Source organism: Phacochoerus africanus, chromosome 15 (assembly GCF_016906955.1).
Source record: "Phacochoerus africanus isolate WHEZ1 chromosome 15, ROS_Pafr_v1, whole genome shotgun sequence".
Taxonomy (NCBI): Eukaryota; Metazoa; Chordata; class Mammalia; order Artiodactyla; family Suidae; genus Phacochoerus; species Phacochoerus africanus.
In genome coordinates, this window is record NC_062558.1 from 52,496,759 (window position 1) to 52,520,927 (window position 24,169).

The following is a 24,169-nucleotide window of genomic DNA, read 5'->3' on the forward strand; positions in this document are numbered from 1 at the left end:
TACCAAAAAAAACAACAACCCCATCAAAAAATGGGCAGAAGATCTAAACAGACAATTCTCCAAAGACATACAGATGGCCAAAAAACACATGAAAAGACGTTCAACTTCACTCATTATTAGAGAAACGCAAATCAAAACCACTATGAGGTACCACCTTAGCCCAGCCAGAATGGCCTTCCTCAAAAAGTCTACAAACAATAGGTGCTGGAGAGGGTGTGGAGAAAAAGGAACCCTATTTCACTGTTGGTGGGATTGTGAATTGGTGCAACCACTGTGGAAAACAGTATGGAGATGCCTCAGAAAACTAAACATCGAACTACCATTTGATCCAGCAATCCCACTCCTGGGCATCTATCCAGAGAAAACCACGACTCGCAAAGACACATGTACTCCAGTGTTCACTGCAGCACTATTTTCAATAGCCAAGGCATGGAAGCAACCTAAATGTCCATCGACAGAGGAGTGGATGCAGAAGATGTGGTACACATACACAATGGAATATTACTCAGCCATTAAAAAGAACAAAATACCAGCATTTTTAGCAACATGGATGGACCTAGAAACTATCATGCTAAGTGAAGTCAGCCATACAATGAGACACCAACATCAAATGCTTTCACTGACATGTGGAATCTGAAAAAAGGACAGACGGAACTTCTTTGCAGAACAGATGCTGACTCACAGACATTGAAAAACTTATGGTCTCCAGAGGAGACAGTTTGGGGGGTGGGCAGATGCACTGGGGGTTTGCAATGGAAATGCTATAAAATCGGGTTGTAATGATCATTGTACAACTCTAAATGTAATAAATTATTTGAGTAATATAAAAAATAAATGAATGAGGAGAAATAACCACTGATACTACAGAAATTTTAAAAAATCATAATACAATGAACAGTTATATGCAAACAAAATAGACATCTAGAAGAATTGGACATATTTCTAGAAACGTACTGCCCGCCAAAACTGAATCAAGAAGAAACAGATAATTTGAACAGACCAATCACTGGAAGGGAAATAGAATGTGTAATTAAACAAAACAAAACAAAACAAAACTCCCTGCAAACAAAAGTCCAGGACCAATGACTTCACTGGGGAATTCTACCAAATTTACAAAGAAGAACTTAATATCCATCCTTCTCAAACTCTTCTAAATGACCGAAGAGACATAAATACTTCCAAAGTCATTCTATGAGGCCACAATCACCTGATACCAAGACCAGACAAAGATGCTACAAAAGATTAGCAAACTGAATCCAACAACACATCAGAAGGAACATACAGAATGAACAAAGTGTATTCATTCCAGGGTCACAAGGATGGTTCAACATGTGCAAAATCAATGCGATATACCACATTAACAAAAGAAATGACCAAAGTCATATAATTATATAAATGCAGAAAAAGCATTTGATAAAATTCAACATCCATCCATCAAAAAAAAAAAAAAAAAAAAAAACTCTCCCCAAAGTGGGTATATAGGGAATTTATCTCAACAAAGTAACAGCCATTTATGACAAACCTACTGCCAACATAGTGCTCAAGAGTGAAGAGTTGAAAGCCTTCCTGCTAAATTCTGGAGCAAGACAAGGACGCCCACTTTCACCATCTGCAGCCAACATAGTACTAGAAGTCCTAGCCACAGCAATGAGAAGAAATAAAAGGTATCCAAATTGGAAAGGAAGAAGTAAAATTATCATTGTATGCAGATGACATGATACTTTATATAGAAAACTCAAAGGCCACACAAAAACTATTAAAATAAATGAATTCACTAAGGTAGTAGGATATAAGATCAATATTCAGAAACTGTTGCATTTCTTTACACTAACAAATATCAGAAAGAAAAAAGACATCTTGTATGAAATCACATCAAAAAACAAAATACCTAAGAATAATCCTAACCAAAGATGTGAAAGACCCGTATGCTCAAAACTATATGGAGTTCCTTGATGGCTTAATGGTTAAGGATCCAGCATTGTTATTGCTGTGGTGCAGGTTCGATTCCTGGCCCTGGAACTTCTGCATGCCATGGGCATGGCCAAAAAAACCTCCTATAAAACAGAAAGAAAATTGAAAATGATGCAAAGAAATGGAAAGATATCCCCTGCTCTTGGATTGAAAAAAATTAATATTGTTAAAATGGTCATACTACCCAAAGCAATCTACAGATTTCATGTGATTCCTATCAAATTACTTATGATGTTTTCCACAGAGCTAGATGAAATACTCCCTACAATTTATATGGAACCACGAAAGTGGAAAAAGAACAAAGCTGGTGGCGTGACTCTCCCAGACAGCAGGCAATACCACAAAGCTACAATAATCAAAGCAGCATGGTATTGGCACAAAAACAGATGTAGATCACGGGGACAGATGGAGAGCCCAGAAATAAACCCACACATGTCCGTACAATCAATCTTTAACAAAGGAAGCAAAATATACAATGGAGAAAAGACAGTCTCTTTTGGTGTTGGGAAAGCTGGACAGCTGCATTAAATTAATGAAGTCTAAGAACGCTTCCTCACACCGTACACAAAAATAAACTCAAAAAGTGGCTTAAAGGCTTGAATATAAGACCTGACACCGTAACACTCCTAGAAGAGAACAGGTAAAACATTCTCTGATAGCAATGTTTTCTTAGGTCAGTCTCCCAAGGTAAAAGAAAAAAAAAAAAGCAAAAATAAACAAATGGGACCCAATCAAACTTTAAACTTTTGTATAGCAAAGGAAACCATGGACAGAACAAAAAGACAACCTATGAACTGGGAGAAAAATATTTGCAAGCTATGGGACAGACAAGGAGTTAATCTCTAAAATAGAGAGAGCTGGAGTTCCCATCATGGCACAGTGGAGACGAATCCAACTGGGAACCATGAGGTTGTGGGTTCAATCCTGGTCTCACTCAGTGGGTTAGGGATCTGGCATTGCTGTAAGCTGTGGTGTAGGTTGCAGACATGGCTCAGATCCTGTGGTGCTCTGGCCGTGGCTCCGATTAGACCCCTAGCTTGGGAACATCCATATACTGCAGGTGTAGCCCTAAAAAGCAAAAATAAATAAATAAATAAAAATTAAAAAATTAAAAAAACAAAAATAAAATAGAGAAAACCCATATAACTCCATATGGGAAAAAAACAACAACACAATTAAAAAAAATGGGCAGAAGACCTAAATAGACATCTCTCCAGAGGAGACATAAGATGACCAAAAGGCACATGAAAAGATGCTTAACACTGCTAATGATTACAGAAATGTAAATCAAAACTACAATGAGGTATCGCATCACATTACATCAGTCAAAATGGCCATCATCAAAATGTCTACAGCAATAAATGCTGGAGAATATGTGGAGAAAAGGTAACTGTTGGTGAGAACTTAAGCTGATGCAGCCACTGTGGAAAACAGTATGGAGGTTCTGCAAAAAAGTAGACATAGAATTACCATGCGATCCACCAATCCCACTCGTGGGCAATATATCTGGAAAGGATGATAACTGTAATTCAAAAAGATACATGCGGTTCCCACTGTGGTGCAGTGGGTTAATGGCCTGACTTCTCTCTATGGCATTGCCAGTTCAATCTCCAGCCTGGTGCAGTGGGTTATGGGTCCAGAATTGCTGCAACTATGGCACAGGCCACAGATGTGGCTCAGGTTCAATCCCTGGCCTGGGAACTTCCATATGCTGAGGGTACAGCTGAGAAAGGAAAAAACAAAGCCCAGAAAGATATATGCATACCAACATTCACAGCAGTCTTATTTATAATAGCCAAGACATAGAAGCAACCTAAATGTCCATCAAAAGGACACACATACACGTTACTTAGCTATGAAAAAGCATGAAATAATGCCATCTGCAGCAACACAGATGGACCTAGAGATTATCATACTAAGTAAAGTAAGTCTGACAGTGAAAGACTATTAAATGATATCACTAATATGTGGGATCTTAAATAAAAGATACAAATCAACTTATTTATAAAGTAGAAACAAACTCACCGAAAATATATGGTTACCAAAAGGTAAGGGGGACAGGAAGGGATAAATTAGGAGTTTGGGTTTAATAGATATACACCACCATATATAAATAACAAGGATTTACTGTATAGCACAGAGAACTATATTCAATATCTTGTAATAACCTATAATGGAAAAGAATCTGAAGCTGTACATCTGAAACTAACAATATTATAAATCAACTATAGTTAAATAAAAAGAAACAAAAAGCTTTATTGTGAAGTCAACTGTCAAGGAGATAAGAGGCAAGCCTCCCAAATCTGTGTCCCTGATCCACAGTTTGTGGAGAAATTTGAAGTGTTAAGGGAATTTCAAACTTGGAAGCTAATTGTATATTTTCAAATCAATCCATGTAAGCTACTCATGCTTCTGGAACACAGATTTTCCTTACTGAAGGTCTCCGCACTTCTTAAAGGGCTCCAGTGGCAACAGTTCTGCTCTTTTAGTTCCATAGACTAAAAATTCATGGTTCTGGTGTCATCCTACAGACATGGGTTCGTATTAAGCACATGTGCAGGGCTGTCTTTAATATAACTCAAGGTTTGACTACTCAACAACCTAGTTATGGAAGTAAATCCAGTTTAAGATGGTGAATGTTTTATGTGCTATTTCAATTTGGGTTTTTTTTTTTTTTTTTGGTATATTCTTAAGCCTCAAGGGAACTAGAGTGAGGACTATTCCACCTTCTTCCTGCTGATTATGAGTGTGGATTTTTTACCACATGAATGAAATTGCTTATCACTTAACTGCAAATATTCGTGAGTTCCATTTTGAACTCTTAAGTCTTAGCGACAATCATTTTGTGAGTGGGGGAGGTCTTTTTTTTCTTTCTTTCTCTCTCTTTTTCTCCATTTTTGGCTACCCCTCAGCACATGGAGTTCCTGGGCCAGGGATCAGATTCAAGCCACAGTTGTGACCTAAGCCACAGCTGTGGCAACACTGGATCCTTAACCCACCATGCCAGGCTGGGGATCAAACCTTCAACCCAGCACTCTCAAGACACCAAAAATCATTGCACCATAGAGGGAATTCCAGGACGCCTTCTTAAGTATAGGAGATAGTAAGTACAAACTTTGATGAATGAAAGGATTAACCATAAGATATGAATTTTAACTGTCCTTCCAAAACAGACCTTATTACTTTGGAAATCCATGAAAACATTTTACTTCAAACTTTTTTAGTGATTCAATTTGGCAATAATACTTAGTCTTAAGGAAGGGTCTCCTATATAATAGTTCATAAGGGTTCAATTGGAGTTTGTTTCTAGGCGCTACTCTTACCCTAGACAGGGCAAGGGGTAAGACATCAAAAGTTTAGTTGGTTTTTGGACATACTTTGGTGATCATCTTTAAGGTATGATTGATCTTTTCATTCTTTCCCAGAGATCAAGGTCTCAATGACACATATAACTTCCACTGTATTCTGAGGGCCTCAGACACCCACTGAGTTACCATGGCTATGAAATCTCCTCAGTTGCCACTTTGAAGTGAAAGAGCTGACCAAACATGAGGGATAATTTCTTTTAGTAAGTCCTTTGTTAAAAGCCTTCTTAGAAGCCTTTTCTGTTCGGCATGGAAATGCTTCAACCCATCCTTTGAAAGTGTATACAAATAATAATAGCAAAATTTATGATTTCCCATGGCTCTTGGCATAACAATAATCTCTTATTTACCAATCATCTCCTAGTTTTGTCCCTCAGGTTCCCTCTCTCTCTCTTTTTAACTGGTTGCCCTGGTTTTAGGATTGTTTCTGACACAGATAAGGCAGTTTTGCAGTACATTTTGGATGGTCCTCTGCATTTGAAAACCAACTATAAATATCTGTAGCAAGTGGTAGGTTGCATCCCTCCCATAATGGGCTTAATTTCCATTAAAATGCTTGGGTTTAAACATCAGTCCTTGTTCATTAAAAATCCAACCTTCTTTGACTGCTTGGTACTGATCACCACCCAAGTCTCAGGAGTCACTGTGAAATCCCATTAGTTGCTCTCCCTAGATCCATTTTGGCATCCTGAGGCTCAAACAGGAATTGATTCAGGGCCTTGGAATTGAGTACAGGGCCTTGGGATCTGGATTTTTGGTTCTGGCTGCCTGTTTTGTGGCCTGATCAGCTAAATTACTTGCTTTAGCTATAGAACTATTAGTCTTTTAGTGTCCCGGGCAATTCCCCAGGAGAAAGCAGACTCAATGCTTTGGGGACAGAAGACAGTGTGACCTGACCTTAGCTATGCTAAGCAGAAGGGCTCCACCTTTGTCCCACCCCACTGTGACTACTTCCCAGCTTCACACTGGGGCACCACGGACATTTTTATTGTCTTAGAGCAGACCACCTGCTATCCAAAGATTCATGTCACAAACAAGGGGCAATATGACTAAAAAATATCTCTAATATGCTATGTATATTGTGAAAAGATGTTTAAAAATATCTCTAATATGCTATGTATATTGTGAAATAGATGTTTATAGATGGATGGAGAGAGGAAAGAGGTGAACAAAGGAGGTTGGATCCATTTTATATATATATATATATATATTTTTTTTTTTTTTTTTGTCTTTTTAGGGCTGCACCCTCAGCATAAGGAGGTTCCCAGGTTAGACGTCAAATGGGAGCTACAGCCACCAGCCTACGCCTCAGCCACAGCAACACCAGATCCAAGCCGTGTCTGTAACCTATACCACAGCTCACCACAATGCCAGATCTTTAACCCACTGAGCAAGACCAGGGATTGAACCCGAGTCCTCATGGACATTAGGTTCATTAGCTACTGAGCCATGACAGGAATTTCTGTGGACCCATAATCTTAAATGCTTATATCACAAAAAACAATTTTCCGTCAGTGGCTCATCTTATATTTTGACTATAGCCTATTTTAACTAGCTTACAAATATTATTGAAGATAAAAGGAAATAAATATACCTTAAAGAAATCCTCTGAGTTTATGGAAGTTGTTCTGAGGCCAACTTAAAACAGAAGCATTTTGAATGTGGCAGTGTGTTTGTCATAAGCAGTTACACACTGCCCTCTGGTGGCCTTGTGAGGAATAGCAGCAGGGCTCCAAATAAGCCAACAACTCAATCTCTCCGTCACAGTCTTGCTGTTACACCAAACCAAATTTGATAAAGTTCAGGGTTCCGGGGTGCCTTCTAGTGAAAGTCATTGTCTTGGCTATGACAAAACAGGCCACTTCCCAAATGCCGTATTTCAGGGTGTGTTGATTGAGAACCTGAGTCAGGCCCTAGGTCCACAGCAGAGAATAGGAAGGAGATCATGTTTCAGGGGACCTGCAGGGAGAGGGTAGGAACATGATGGAGCTCACTTGTCTACACCCCAGCTCTGTGTGTCAGGTGTAGAGAAGTTAAACGTATAAAATTAAGGAATATTTATGGAAACCTGTTTACATTAACCATAAAACATTTTATTTATTTTTTGGTCTTTTTAGGGCCACATCCACAGCATATGGAGGTTTCCAGCTAGCGGTCGAATCGGAGCTGTAGCTGTCAGTCTACACCACAGCCACAGCCACGTGGGATCTGAGCCACATCTGCAACCTACACCATTGCTCATGGCAATGCCAGATCCTTAACCCACTGAGTGAGGCCAGGAATCTAACCCACATCCAGATGGTTGTTAGCCAGTTTTGATAACCACTGAGCTATGACGGGAACTCCACCATAAAACATTTTAGAAAACTATCATTCACCAAAGCTGAGTAATTTATCCAAATTTACAGTTTTTAAAAAGGGTCACTCTTTCACTTAACATGAGTAATTATCCATTTATTATCTATTTAAAGTTTTAGAAAGTAGATTTTAATGTCTGCATAATATTTGTCATGATACCTTATTCTTAGAGGACCTAATTCTACAGCTCCCTCCTCAACTGTATCTTGTTCTTTTCTGAAAGTGGAGTTCAAATTCTATCATCTCCATGTAGCTTCCAAGTCTAGAATCATTCCCTGAACTTCCAGAGCTGGTTCTCTTTATCCTTTTTCCTAGGATCTTTAACCCACTGAGCAAGGATGGTAGGCACTTCATACCATGTCTTCTCTCCTTCTGTGGATTCAGAGGTCCTCCCAGGCCAAGATGCTGCTCAATTCTCAGTCTGCTCCCCACACACAGTCTGTGTGGAGTATGGTAAATACTCAATAATAATTTCTTATTTTTTTATTTTTAAAATTTTATTATTTTTATTACTATTATTTTGTCTCTTGTCTTTTTAGGGCTGCACTCACAGCATGGAGGTTCCCAGGCTAGGGGTCTAGTCGGAGCTACAGCTGCCAGCCTACACCAGAGCCACAGCAATGCCAGATCCGAGCTGTGTCTGCAACCTACACCCCAGCTCATGGCAATGCCGGATCCCTAACCCACTGAGCAAGGCCAGGGATGGAACCCACCACCTCACGGTTCCTAGTTGGATTCATTTCTGCTGGACCATGACAGGAGCTCCTAAGTACTCAATAACACTTTGAAAGCAAAATATATCTAAGAGTTACTCCCTTTTGCTGACAACTTGGGTTGCCTGTGAAAATCCATCTCTCTTCTTGGGGCTAACAGCTAGCAGACCTGCCAGCCTCCCTTGTGGCCACAGGACTATGCCATTGCAGATAAAGCCGCAGAGGAACTGATGCGTGTTCTTCCTGACCTGGCCCATTATCACCTCCCACAGGCATTTCTCCATGTACACGCTGATGGATGCAGATGGAATGAGGTCCTAGAAATGTAGAAGGCATAGGATGGGAGACTCCAGGTTCCTGAATGATGTGAAAGAGTGCTGTCTCCCCATAGTGAGCACCCACACAGCACTGTGATGTGGGAAATACAGAAAATGTTGCTGAAAATTTGGGAGTTGTTTGGTAATTCAGCATAAACTAACATACACACAAAAATTTCAATCATAGGATCAATTTACATAGGTATCAACCTAGTACATTTAAAATGACAAAAGTCAATTTGGCCTTGTCAATTTTACCCTCCAGCTGAACCCTCCTCTTCTGACCCAGTCATTTTACTTTTGAGAATTTCTTTGCTCAACATTTTTTTTATTCTGACCTAAATATACACTGAAATCATAATTAAAACAATATTCGAAAAATAGTGTTGGATTTCCCGTCGTGGCGCAGTGGTTAACGAATCCGACTAGGAACCATGAGGTTGCTGGTTCGATCCCTGCCCTTGCTCAGTGGGTTAACGATCCGGCGTTGCCGTGAGCTGTGGTGTAGGTTGCAGAGGCGGCTCGGATCCTGCGTTGCTGTGGATCTGCCGTAGGCCGGAGGCTACAGCTCCGATTCGACCCCTAGCATGGGAACCTCCATATGCCCCGGGAGCGGCCCAAGAAATAGCAAAAAAGACAAAAAAAGAAAAAAGAAAAAAAAAGAAAAATAGTGTTGAGAAAGTATTTTCCAGAGCAAAGTTTAATGAGACATTTAAATTTGTTGATCCTGCAAGGTTAGTGTTATTACATGGAACCAAGATAGTGTCTGGTGCAAGACAGCATTAGGTGCTGAAAGCAAAAGCACTTCTGAAGAGTTGGCTTACAGAAGTGTGTGGAGTGTGCTGAGAGTTTAGAAGAGACTCAACTAAGTGTGGGTCATAAATAGTTTAAGGAGACCCTATTACTATTTTTTTTCAGTAGCCTTATATGAGACTGTTCATGAAAGACCCCTCATACAAGGTGGAAGTCCTTTTCTTAATGAGTCGAATGTAGTTCTGGTGCTTAAAAGCAAGTCCTCCACAATAATTTTTTTTTATAAAAGCATCAGAGTAAGACATTAACTGTCTATTCATGACAGAAGATTTGAAAAATATGGTTAAAGACCTGATTACAATGCAACTGTCAAGGAAATTTGGCTATTTCTGCAACATAACATTTTAAGATAATAATTAGAATTATGACTTACAACATAAGGACATTTCAAAATTTAGGAACGTCATATAATTTATAGAACATTTATAGTAATATTTACACAGACAATGTAATTTAAGAAAGTTAATCATTACTCATTTAGCAATGTATCCCTCAGGTAATTTAATAGACAAAATAAAGTCTAATGAATGTCTGAGTTGTTCAGGGTCCCTCTGAAGCATCACAAAGTTAGCCAGAGGTCAAAAGAACTTCATCAAGAATTTGATTTGAAGAAGACTATTATAGGTATCAAAAGGTTTTAAACATTTGACCATGGAAGATCGTAAGTCACTGCAAAACAGTATTTCCTCACTTAACCAAGGTGACAATAAAAGATTTCAATGCAGAAAGGTACTAGTAAAGAAATTTTATAATCTGTTAACAAAAGCAGATTAATATTTCAAGAAAAGTTTATCCTCTTAACAGAGAAAACCAAATTCTGGTTCTCTACCACTTCACCTATAATATTAAAATTCATTTATTTAATTAAATTCAATTTGATCTTAGTCCTGACCACACATAAAACTCTTCTCAGGGTTCACTTTTTTTTCCCCACTGTACAGCAAGGGGATCAGGTTATCCTTACATGTATACATTTTGCCCCCACCCTTTGTTCTGTTGCAATATGAGTATCTAGACATAGTTCTCAATGCTACTCAGTAGGATCTCCTTGCAAATCTATTCTAAGTTGTGTCTGATAACCCCAAGCTCCCGATCCCTCCCACTCCCTCCCTCTCCCGTCGGGCAGCCACAAGTCTATTTTCCAAGTCCATGATTTTCTTTTCTGTGGAGATGTTTATTTGTGATGGATATTAGATTCCAGTTATAAGTGATATTATATGGTATTTGCCTTTGTCTTTCTGACTCATTTCAGAGTTCACTTTTAAAAATTTCAGGAAATATATGCTATTTCATAGTACAATCTTTCAATAAGGCACAAAACATACTTAATAATAGTTCCAGACATATTAATCTCTATGTAATGAGACCAAAAAGTAAGGAAACATAGACTACTTTGGCAGTTAATGTTTCAGTATTTTATCTTATTAAAAAGGATCTAGGGGAGTTCCCATCATGGCGCAGCAGAAACAAATCCCATGAGGAGCCATGAGGTTGCAGGTTCCATCCCTGGCCTCACTCAGTGGGTTAAGGATCTGGCGTTGCCGTGAGCAGTGGTGTAGGTTGAAGATGTGTCTCGGATCCTGTGTTGCTGTGGCTCTGGCATAGGCTGGCAGCTGTAGCTTGGATTAGACCCCTAGCTTGGGAATCTTCATATACCGTGGTTGCAGCCCTAAAAAGACAAAAAAAAAAAAAATCTAGATATGCAATGAATTCCCATAATTAATTAAGCAGAACACTGAAGTTCAATGTTCCCAAATATCTGGTGAAACTGTTTTTAGGTAAATATACCATAAAACACGATAAGTTATTATTTTTTTGGCCACACCCATGGCATGTAAGTTCCTGGACCAGGGATTGAATCCACACCATAGCAGCAACCCAAGCTGCTGCAGTGACAACTCTAGATCCTCAACCTGCTGCACCCCAAGACAGCTCTGAAACATGGTTGTTCTTAAAGAGATCACCCAAAAGCTGTTATCCCATTTACCTCTATTTCATTACTTATGAAAACTTCATCACACCAAATTAATTTTCTTGTTGACAAACTCTGTATTAGAGATAACACTATCTTACAGACTTTCACAAATCTAGCTACAATAAAAGTATTATACTTAATACTAATGACTGAAGAATTGTCTATATTAATTAATCAATTTGAACTTATTTTTATTCATTAAAGATTAATCTTAGACCATATAAGTCATATGATCCTTCAAAAACTAGGGCTACTTTCAGTAAACATTTAGAAATATTTGATTTGTATGCACTTACTTTTAAGTCAATTAAATACAGCTCTTTCACAAATTAATTTTGATAACACCATCTGAAGATAGGGACATAATGTATTTATAATGTAAAACATGTTAATGCACAGTGAGGCCAAACAAACTGAAACAATTTGGAGCAGAGAAAAGTTTATTGCAGGGCCATGCAAGGAGATGGGTGGCTCATGCTCCCAAAACATCCAACCAAAATTGTAAAGCATTTTTAAAGGCAAGGCAAGCATTTTAAAGGGGTGGGGTCAGTTGTTGCAAACTTCTTGGTACAGATGCCCTTTGTTCCTGAAGCTGTCCACAGAGGTCATGTCATGATGCTCCTATAAACCTCCAACAAGATACAACCTTTAGATAATTGAAATAATTTCTATAAATTTGTTGAGGTTAGTTTTGTGCTCCAGTATGTGGTCAATCCTTGAGAATGTTTCATGTGCACTTGAAAAGAATGTATAGTCTGGGTTTTTTTTGGATGTAGTGTCCTGAAAATGTCAAGTAAGTCTTTCTATTGTGTCATTTAGGATCTCTATTGCCATATTCATTTTCTGTTTAGAGAATCTGTATATTGATGTGAGCAGGTGTTAAAGTCTCCTACTATTATTGGATCCCCATCAATTTCTTCTTTTATGTATGTTAGTATTTGTTGTATGTATCTGGGTGTGCCTATATTGAGGCATATATACTGAAGATTGTAATATCTTCTTCTTGAAGGATCCTTTTATCACTGAATAGTATCCTCCTTTGTCTTTGTGGCCTTTATTTTGAAGTCTATTTTGCCTAATAGACTGTACTGCAACTCCTGCTTTCCTGTCTTTTCCATTGGCATGAACTATCTTTTCCCATTCTCTCGCTTTCAATTTATGTGTCCTTTGCCCTAAGGTGAGTCTCCTGTAGACAGTATATTGCTTTTTTTTTTTTTATCGCATCTGCCACTCTATGTCTTTTGATTGAAGCATTCAGTCCACTGACATTTAAGGTAATTATTGATAAATATGCATTTATTGCCATTTTAAACCTTGCTTTCTGGTTGATTCTATGTTTCTCCTTTTTTCCTTTTTTTTTTTGGTTGGATGATTTCCCTTTATTTTATGCTTGTGCACTTTTTCTTTTTAATGAACATAATGTTAGGATTTGATTTGTGGTTGCCCTGTTTTTCAAGCATGTTAACCCCTTCCTATATCTGCTTCCTTTAGCTTGATAGTCATAAAGGCTCAAACACATTCTAAAAAAGAAAGTCTAGATTTTCTTACTTTCCTTCCCCACACTTTATGATTTTGAAGTACTTTTTTTAACATCTTCATGTATGTCCTTTTGCTGTTCCTTATGCTTATTGTCAGTTTTACAATAGGTTTTGTTTTTTCCTTTTAGATCTGTATACTGGCTTATTTAAGTGATTGCTTTCAGTATTTCTTTTAGAATGGGTTTAGTATTGCTGTACTTTTTTAAAATCTTTTTTTTATTACTCAAATGAATTTATCACATCTGTAGTTATATAATGATCATAACAATCTAATTTCACAGGATTTCCATCCCACAACCCAGGCACATCCCCCCACCCCCCAAACTGTCTCCTTTGGAAACCATATGTTTTTCAAAGTCTGTGAGTCAGCATCTGTTCTGCAAAGAAGTTCCGTCTGTCCTTTTTTCAGATTCCACATGTCAGTGAAAGCATTTGATGTTGGTGTCTCATTGTATGGCTGACTTCACTTAGCATGATAGTTTCTAGGTCCATCCATGTTGCTAAAAATGCTGGTATTTTGTTCTTTTTAATGGCTGAGTAATATTCCATTGTGTATGTGTACCACATCTTCTGCATCCATTCCTCTGTCGATGGACATTTAGGTTGCTTCCATGTCTTGGCTATTGAAAATAGTGCTGCAGTGAACACTGGAGTACATGTGTCTTTGCGAGTCGTGGTTTTCTCTGGATAGATGCCCAGGAGTGGGATTGCTGGATCAAATGGTAGTTCGATGTTTAGTTTTCTGAGGCATCTCCATACTGTTTTCCACAGTGGTTGCACCAATTCACAATCCCACCAACAGTGAAATAGGGTTCCTTTTTCTCCACACCCTCTCCAGCACCTATTGTTTGTAGACTTTTTGAGGAAGGCCATTCTGGCTGGGGTAAGGTGGTACCTCATAGTGGTTTTGATTTGCATTTCTCTAATAATGAGTGAAGTTGAACGTCTTTTCATGTGTTTTTTGGCCATCTGTATGTCTTTGGAGAATTGTCTGTTTAGATCTTCTGCCCATTTTTTGATGGGGTTGTTTGTTTTTTTGTTATGGAGCTGCAGCAAAGTCTTTATTAAAGGAAAGCAAATAGTTCCCAGGGCTGCTGGTGATACCGGAAAGATGATACCGGAATCTGGGTTCTTGTTCATGGCAGTTGGAAAATGAACTCCGCAAATACACAGGTAGCAAGAAAGCAAAGTCTTTATTAAAGGAAAGTAAATAGCTCCCAGGGCTGATGGGAGAGGGGAGAAGAGCTCTCTTTCTCTATTTTCCTATAGGGGTTTTTATTCCTTAAAGTTGGCGGAGGTACCAACATGGGGTCCAGAGAGATGTGGTCTTCTCCCATTGGCCTTGCTTAGTTACCTATATCAGTGCTTGTTCAATAGGGTCTTAGGGGTGGAAATGTCCTGTAAATCTCATAGTTTCTTTGTCCTTTCGTCCCATAAACTGAGTCACAGCAGATTAGAGATTAATGTCCATCTGGGCGTAGATACACTTCCTATATAGTAAACAAGGCCCGTGGGGATGTTACTTCCTGGTGATACTCCTCAATCTTGAGGGGAGCAAGTGTTGGACAAGAAAAGGAATAAAAGTTCAGATAAAAAGGTTAATCATAAGCTTGACAGAGGTATCCACAGGGTCCTGCTTGGTTTTACCAGCAGACACTGCTTTGAGAGGGGCCGGTGGCGTCTAAGTCTGGCACAGCTATGCCATTTTTACTTCAAAATGCATTTCTCTCCTCAGTGGCCAAAGCAGATGTCACCATTAATGACTTTAGTGCTTTTCTAGATATGAGAAGAAGAGGTGATTGTGAAACAGAATTGATCGGTTTGGGCAGGGAAATATTTCTTAGAGTCTAGTAAATTACACAAGGCTCGCTCTTTCTTTGCCTACAGTTATTTGAACCTGACTTAGCTCTGTTGTTGCCTAATTTGTAATTGGACTGAGGCTTTTGGTTCCAGTTCTCACATCTATCTATTAACTTTCTGACTGTGTCTTAACTATACTAGATTCCCATGCTGTGCTATTGAACAGGATTAAACAAGTAGGTTAACTCACACTTCTCCAAGCTATAATGAGGGAAATGGGAGGTGGACCTTAAACAGTATATGCAGATCTCAATTAACAGAATCAGAATTTGATATCCATTAAAATAGTCTCTCTCTAAAAACACCCTCATTTAAAAATCAAATACATCCAAATGAAGATTAGTTTGTTTTCAAAATGAGTCCAGTTAATTGATGATAATTTTCTCCTTTAAATTGGCTGTGCTGGAATTTTTTTCATAAGGAGTCTCAGATGAAATTTTAAAAGGCCTCCCAGGGCCAGGAAGGCCATGCCAAGGAGCTGTCAGATTTCACGTTATAGGTTTGGGTGAATTCTTCCCTTTTTGAGGTCCCCAAAATACTTTGAGATTTTTTGCACCTATTAGAAGGTGGCCTTCCTAATTTATCTGAAAAGGCTATTGGGAACCTAAGAGTTTCCACTCTCTGGAGAGGTTAGGTAGAGAGAAAGGACAAATGCTTCAACTCCGCCCACAAAGGCATAATCCATCAAACTGCTGCAAGTCACAACTAGCCCAAGGGGAAAGATTTTCCCACATCTGGAAAAAACACAGATCAGAAGCCAGTAACATCTCAGGTAAAACCAAAAAAAAAAAAAAAAAAAAAATCACCACTACGTTCATTAGTTTCCTCAGTCCTATACAATCAATCCCTCTTACCAACAGTTCTATGAAATCAGTGTTTCCATTAGACTTTCAAAATATCTTAACTACTTTAGCAGTGGGAATTAAAAGCTATTAGAAAACTAATTTTTAAAAAGGTCCTTCTTGAAGACGTTGGCAGTTTTGCAAAGCTTCAGCTTCACTGCCTATTAAAGACTTAAAATAAGGGTAAAGATCTGATGACAATATTCTTGACAAAGAAGTTTATCCAAGTTGTGACATACAACATTTTAACATAACAGCTGGGTTTCTCCTGTGGCACAGTGGGATCAGTGGCATCTCTGGAGCACAGGGACACAGGTTCCATCCCTGGCCTGGCACAGTGGGTTGAAGGTCTACACTGCAGTGTGGGCGGCAGCGGCTATGGCTCGGATCTGATGCCTGGCCCAGAAACTTCGTATGCCGCCAAACTATATCATACCAGGACATACCCAAATTTCAGAAACCTTATATAATTTATAGAATATCTGTATTAATAACTCTTAGTCATATTGTATAACCTGAGGAGGCTTATACTTCCCGTGTAACTTAACAAACCAACCAATCCCAATTAAAAATATATACACATTTTTCTGAGATGCCTCAGGGACCCACTGAAGCATCCCCAGATTAGCTGAAATCAAAGGAACTTTAACCTGAGTTTGATAGGAAGTTTGTCAAAAATACCAGTTTTAAAAACATTTGGTCAGATAGAATCATAGGTCACTGTGAATACTAAAAAACAAACACACAGATCACTTAAAGGCAAGGAAGATCACCATCTGTTATCAAAAGCAGCATTCTAAGTAAACTTGCTCTCTTAGCAGAGAAGAACCAAATCTAGTCCTGCATTAGTCTACTTTTTAATAACAAAATCCATTTACCTAATTAAGCTTAATCTAATCAGCCTGACATACATAAAACCTTTTTTTAAAAACATATATACCATTTTCTTTCTTTTTTTTTTTTTTGGCTGCCTCATGGCATATGGAGTTTCCAGGCCAGGGATCACATCCAAGCCAAACTGCAACCTATACTGCTGCAGCTGCAGCAACACTGGATCCTTAACTGTGGTGCCAGGCCAGGGATCAAACCTACATCCCAGCCCCCCAAAGACATCGCTGATCATGTTGCACCACAGCAGGAACTCCCCATTTCTTGCAATATAGCGAAATGTTTATTATTTTTAGTTGCTTTAATTACTTTTTTTTTTTCTTTTTAGGGCCATTCCTGTGGCATACGGAAGTTCCCAGGCTAGGGGTGGAACCAGAGCTACAGCTGCGGGCCTATGCCACAGCCACGGCAATGTGGATCCAAGCCACATCTGCAATCTATACCACGGCTTGCAGCAATGCTAGATCCATAACCTACTGAACAAGGCCAGGTATCAAACCCACATCCTCCTGGATACTAATCAGGTTCTTAACCCACTGAGCCACAACAGGAACTCCTGATTATATGTTTAGATTAGAATCCTCAATTCTTAAAAATCTTAATTTTCTAGTGAAAACCAAGAGGCAAGTAATTGTTACCATAATCTAGAGAGACAATTTTAGACAGGCATTCTTAGGTGGAAACTAAAATGAAGGCCTAAAAAAGAAGAAGTCCTCATGACTCATGGACCCATCCAGACCCAGACCAGCAGTCTGTCTCTGCATTATCGGACTTCCACAGGTGAAACGACCAAGTCCATGAAATGGTTGACTTCAAATGGACAAAGACGGACCCAAAGAGAAAGTTAAAATTTTATACCATGATCTCAACCACTGTCCTGGACCTAGAGAGTACAGCACATGATAAAACCTGATTCTCTCCCAACGGGGGTGGGGTGGGGTGTGTGTTGGGGGGTTCTGAGTTCCTCTTGCTCAGTGCTCCCCACCACTCTACTGGTCAATAAATCTTGCTTGAAATCTCACTGCTCTGGTCAACTGTCTTTCTTTCTCTGGCGCTCTAACAGGCATTTTTAAAACATAATTATCCTTTTAACAACAACAACAAAAAATTCCTACAGAGTTTATTAAAAGCTTTTATCTCATTTGCATTTAATTCACTCATAAAATTTCATCATACCAAGTTATTTTTCTTGTTGACAAACTGGTAACAGATATAACAAGATTTAACTTCTATTTCACCTAGGTGAAGTCACCAAGCTAGCTTTCTCTACTGCATATGCAAAAAGAACCAGTTTTGGAATTTCAAGAGTTTCATCTCAATCAATTTTCTCAAGTCTGAAGAATAGAGTGGCCATACAGTGTTTAAAAAAATCTTCTTTCTCTCTTGATAGAAGCATACCTAAGATCTTGCAGTTTTGCAAAATGGGCCCTAGGTGTACTATCAAATGGAATAGAGCTCTGATTATCAGGGCAGGTATTATCAAATACCAAACAAATGCAATGCAAAACAGTCTTTCAGGATCACAGGGCTCTGGCACCAAAAAGGGAGATTCCCATCCACTGCAAAGGGAAAATCCCAACCAAGGCTCCACCACAGGTGAAACCCAATGCAATAGGCAAAGTTACCTGGTGTCGTCACATGTGAGCCCCATTACTAAAGACGTCTCACTGACCAATGCAAGCACTATGCACATACAAACAACAAACAAAGATCAGATGAAGAGTAGCCCAGAAATTCCACTTCCATTCCCAGACAGAGGCCTCCACAGTGGCCAGACCAGGACTGGCTCACCCCAAAAAGTACACACAAAAACACAAACAACAAATAGGCTACAGTCACAGAGACTGAAAATCAGAGGAGATGTAGTATAAAATTCCACTTCCATTCCCAAATGGAGGAAAGCTCCAGATTGGCCCAGGTCTCAAATGGCTCCCTTCCTGAAAGGGAAGCAGCCCACACAGAGTGGAGAGAGTTCCCGGCTTGCACAAGCTGGAGTGACTTATCCCCAGGTGATGCTGAGTGTGGACGACAGCTCTGGATGGTTCTCAGCTCCCAACAGCCTTGTGCTGTGGGCAGCTGGCACCTTTGGGGACAGTCCCTCCAATATCCCTGGAGCGAAGTGGGCTATGGCAGCTGCTGAGGAGTCAGGGAAGGGGGTGCTTCCCCCACCCCTACCCTGGCCAGGGCCAACCTGCCACGGGGACAGACTCCTAGGCTGGCTTTACCAGAATTTTTAGTGCAAATCCATGTGCCCAACACACAGTGAGGCCAAACAAATCAAAACATTGGAGTTTGGAGCTCCTGTCGTGGCGCATCGGAAACAAATCCGACTAGGAACCATGAGGATGCAGGTTCGATCCCTGGCCTCGCTCAGTAGGTTAAGGATCTGGCATGGTCATGAGCTGTGGTGTAGGTTGCAGACATGGCTCTGATCCTGCGTTGCTGTGGCTGTGGTGTAAGCTGGCAGCTGTAGCTCTGATTAGACCCTTCCTAGCAGGGGAACTTCCATATGCCCCAGGTGCGGCCCTAAAAAGCAAAAAAGACCAAAAAACAAACAAAAAACCCCAAACATTGGAGTTTGGAACAGAGAAAGGTTTACTGTAGGGCCATGCAAGGAGCCAGGTGGCTCAAGCCCCCAAATCATCACTAACTCCCTTAAACAAAATTGCAAAGCATTTTTGTTGTTGTTGTTGTTGCTATTTCTTGGGTCGCTCCCGCGGCACATGGAGGTTTCCAGGCTAGGGGTTGAATTGGAGCTGTAGCCACCGGCCTACGCCAGAGCCACAGCAATGCGGGATCCGAGCCGCGTCTGCAACCTACACCACAGCTCACGGCAACGCCGGATCGTTAACCCACTGAGCAAGGGCAGGGACCGAACCCACAACCTCATGGTTCCTAGTCGGATTCGTTAACCACTGCGCCACGACGGGAACTCCAGCACTTTAATTTTATTTATTTATTTTGCTTTTTAGGGCTGCACCTGCAGCATATGGAAGTTCACAGGCTACAGCTGCCGGCCTTCGCCACAGCAACGCGGGATCCGAGCTGCGTCTGCAACCTGCACCACAGGTCACAGAAATGCTGGATTCTTAATCCACTGAGCGAGGCCAGGGATTGAACCCAAAACCTCATTGTGAACCCGCAACCTTATGGTTCCCAGTTGTATTAGTTTCCACTGTGCCCCGAAGGGGAACTCCCCAATTTGCAAAGCATTTTTTTTTGTTGTTGTTTTTTTAGGGCTGCACCACAGCATTTGGAGGTTCCCAGGCTAGGGGTCAAATCGGAGCTGTTGCTGCCAGCCTTTGCCATGACCACAGTAACGCCAGATCCAAGCCATGTGTGTGACCTACACCACGGCTCACAGCAATGCCAGATCCTTAATCCACTGAGCGAGGCTAGGGATCGAACCTGCAACCTCATGGTTCCTAGTCGGATTTGTTTCCGCTGTGCCACGACCAGAACTCCTGCAAAGCATTTTTAAAGGCACAGTGAGGGAGGGGCTCCATTGGTTGTTGCACACTTCTCCGTGTAGAAATCCCTTGTTCTTAAAGCTGTCCACAGAGGTCAGATACCAATGTTCCTATAAACCTCCAACAAAATACATGCTATACTTCAGAGAAGAGCTAAAGCAGAGGATATGGGGGAAGGGCCTATCCCGAAGAGGCTCCACAGGGTCCTGCTTGTTATATACACAGCCTTACATCCATCCAGATAGATGCGAAACAGAGATCTCATATCTTTCCTGCTTGAGTTTTAAAAAGCCTCTTTCCCTTTTTTTTTTTCCTTTCACTTTTAAGTTCTCCTAATTGAGCCAAAGCAGTAGTCTCAGGTGATATGGGCTGTGTTTACATTTCAAGGACACCATAAGTGTTATAACTTCAAGGTTTCTACTAGGAATACTTTTTCTCTCAGGGTCAGAATTTTGGAAATGATGTTTTATCAAGCTGGCTTTCTCTCTAGTTTGAGAGTGTCAAAAGAGCTCCATCCCGGACATTTAAGAGTAAAGGTAAGTGCTTGCAAGCACTGACTTCATTCCCACTGCAAATGAAGTCAGTGTGAGTTCCAGGGAGTGGCTGCCCATTTGCCAGCTGTTCAGTCTTTGAGGCATTACTTCCCATTATTAAGTTGGTAGCCTCAATCAGATGGATCTGAACACCCTTCTGAGAGCAGTGTGATGGATCAAACGTGTGCTGCTTCTGAGTCTAGCTCCCTAAGGACTTACCCTTACGTCAGTTCTACTCTGTCACCTGTCTCAGTTTTCCCCTCTAGCAGAAATTGCTGTGGGTGCCTGGAGCACCAGGTGATCAGCCTTACTGTGCCCCCTGTGCAAGCAGAATTGACTTAATGGTCGTAGTGGGATCCCCTGCAGGACCATTAACCGTCAAGGGGATTGAACCTCAGACACTTCTGCAAGGTTCTCAGTTGTCTGAGAACACACTGTAGTGTGAATAAGTAAATGTCCCTTTTCTTCAGAGTTGAGCCGGCTTAGTCTCTCATTTCAATAGCAAACACTTTGTTCAGATCATATATAATCTTTCCAATTTAAGTCCATTTTTGAAAAAGGACAGTCAACCCAATTCCATCCAAAGTTACCCTTAGGTCCCTGCCTAAGAAAATGTACTGGCACCCTCTTTAGAACTCCAAGTCCCAAGAAAAACAGCTGGAGTAAAATTCAGGACATCATTTAAAGCAGTTATGTCAGGATATCAGGAGAACTCACCAGAGCCCCTAGGAATACTGAGAAGCAGGTGGGGCTCAAAGCACCAGTTTAGGGTAGAACCTAAGTGTCCTCTGGTGGGTGTCTCTGGGCTACATGCAGAATAATGCTTTTATCCTGAATAAAAGCACAGAGTTCCAGGAAATACACAATCTATAATCAATGAAAACAATAATGTCTCCTTTAGTCATCATCATGGTATCCAAATTAAAGACCCCGGCTGAGGAGACAATGCTTACTTTTTCAAAGCCAGAATGAGCTCGCTAACACATCCTTTCTCCATCATCTTCTGGCAGTCAGCCCAGACAGTTACTGTGTCTTTTTGTTTCTCTGATTCTTTCCATCTACTTCTCTTTGTTCAACTCTATTTTTCTCCCTCTTAGTCTTTTTCTCTGTTTCTCCTCTTTCTCTCACTTGATCTCTTTGGCTCTTTTTGCCTCATCTGTGATGTGGTTGATGCCTGATTAATATTTCTGTGCCTCTCATGGCCACACAGCAGTGCAGTTTCATAACATATCATCACTGGCAATTGCCCCCGTCAAAAATTCACTACACCTGTAGGACAATGATGCCTGGGAAATACTCATTTACAGTCAGTACCTCTTAGCGGATACATGCCACAGTCACTTCCAGGTCAGGAGACTCTCTTGTACCCAACTCCCATCTTTGGAAAATGTGCCATTATCTTTAACAATGAAACCATGTGCTTGCTATCTCATTACCCAGGTGCAGGGTTTTTTGTTTTTGTTTTAAAGTAATTTTTGAGTGTTTTGTGTGGAAAGTTTGATAACTCAGGAAAATATTTCAAGAGAGAAAGACAACCAATTGCTATCCCACAAAGCATTGTGAGTTATACTAATCACCAGTTTTAACTACATTCTTTCTTTTTCCCATTTTTTTCATTTTATTTTTTTAGTGTAATCACTTGGGTTGCTTTTGATTTTTTGGCACATATTTAAAATAATTTTTAAACTATAGTTGATTTACAATGTTGTACCAATTTCTGCTGTACAGCAAAGTGACCCAGTCATACATACATACATTCTTTTTTTCTCAGGTTATCTTCCATCATGTTCTAGTACAAGAGATTGGATATAGTTCCCTGTGCTATACAGTAGGACCTCATTGTTTATTCTACATTCTCTTTTAAAAAAAGTTTTATTGAAGTATAGGTGACTTACAATGTTGTGATAATTTCTGCTGTGCCAAAAAGTTAACTACATTTTTTTTATGATCTGAAATCCAACTTTGTAGTCAAGCTCCTACCAACCAAATAGCACATAAAACCCCACAGAACCAAAAAACCCCAAACTATTCTCAAAATAAGCATTTGCTGGAGCTGATCTGAGATATATCAGAGAATGAATATGCAAAACTCCAAGAGTGACATAGCAAAATATCATGAAATAAACATTTCTCCTGATTTAGAAGTCTTCCCTTCCTCATGTAAGATTGACCCCAACATCCCCCCCGCCACAAAAACAGTCATGCCCTTTAGTGGCTAGAACTTTCAAAGATTTGAGCCTCTATGATAACTGCTCAAAAATGAATTTTTTAAATGCTCATTAACTTAGAGTAACCCTGCTTCGCCAAAAGACGGCCTGTTGCTAGAAAAGAGTAACACAAACATGAAAAATATAACGTGTTTAAGGGCCCTTCATCGTGCCAAACCCTAGAAAAGCAGGAAAATTCCTTTAGTTCAGATGTTGGTTAGGCGTCACTCTGTCACAAACTGCCCTCCAGTGAGCGCTCTGAGAGGCAGTGAGGACTCCTTTTAGTTAATAAAGCGTAAAAACACTGGAGAGTCACCTGGAGCCTTTTGGAGGGACCCTCCCGAGGGCTGATGGCTGTGGGAAAGAACACAAAGGCCCCATCTCAGCACCTTACTAGTTGGCGGGGGCTGGAGGAGCCCCGCGCTGTGCACGCGCGCAGCCCAAAAGCAGAGGCCGCGTCACACCTGCCGACCCACCGCGCCGAGGACCCGCGCCCCGCGGGCCCACTTTGGGCTCCTCGCCGGCGCCTCCTGGTCCCAGCCCGCGAGCCCGCGGCGACGGGGCCGAGTCCCGGGGTCCTCGGACCCAGAGGCCAGCCGCTGGTGGGGACGGCCCCGCAGGCAGAAGGCCAGGCCAAGGAGGGAGGACTGAGAGCGCGCGCGGCGCCCGCCGCTCAACGCCCGCCTTCGCCGCCCCGAACGGGCGTCCTCACCGGGCGGGCCGCGGCTGCAGCAGGTGGCGGCGGCCCCGAGAGCCGAGGACCGATGGAGGCTCGTGCTCCTCGGGGCGGGAGGAGTCGGGGCCCCTAGCTGTGGGCTCAGGGGTTGGGGGGAGCGGTGGCGGTTGGAGGGCGGGGCCGCGGGAAAGAGTTGTACTCACCCGTCTTTGCGCGGCTCCCTCGTGGAGACACCCGCATCGCTGGCCACCCCCTCAATGTCTCCTACTTCCCTTTCCTCTGGGCGAGGGGCCTTCAGCGGCGAATCCCTGCCCTTGAGCTCTCACACCTGCCTCTGCTGGAGCCTGCGCACTGGCTCCACCTGAGCAGGGGGGCGGGAAGGGGAGGCAGGCCTCCCAGCCCAGCCTTAGGACTTCTGGCCAGGATACCCATGTTTCTTACTCATTTCCTGCTAGTGTGTTACTGGAGCTCAATTTTAAAAAATAAATGACAAGATTTCTTGTCCAAATCATAATTAAATGGCTATAGATTCTGCCTTTGTAAGATTTCTGTGGTGATCGTTATTTGTCCTTGGTCAACTGACCTGAGTCAGATAACAAATTTTTTCAAAGTTATATTTTTCTTCCATCAGTTTTCAGTCAAG

General features: G+C 41.0%; 1 long non-coding RNA gene across 1 annotated transcript in view; it reads right to left on the reverse strand.

Annotated features, from left to right (window-relative positions):
* Nucleotides 1-23,831, reverse strand: part of LOC125116069 (uncharacterized) — a 53,951-nt gene extending 30,120 nt beyond the window's left edge. The window contains exon 1 of the long non-coding RNA XR_007132246.1: nucleotides 23,730-23,831. This is a non-coding gene — a long non-coding RNA (uncharacterized LOC125116069). The remainder of the gene's footprint in view (nucleotides 1-23,729) is intronic.
* Between the last annotated feature and the right edge of the window lie 338 nt (nucleotides 23,832-24,169).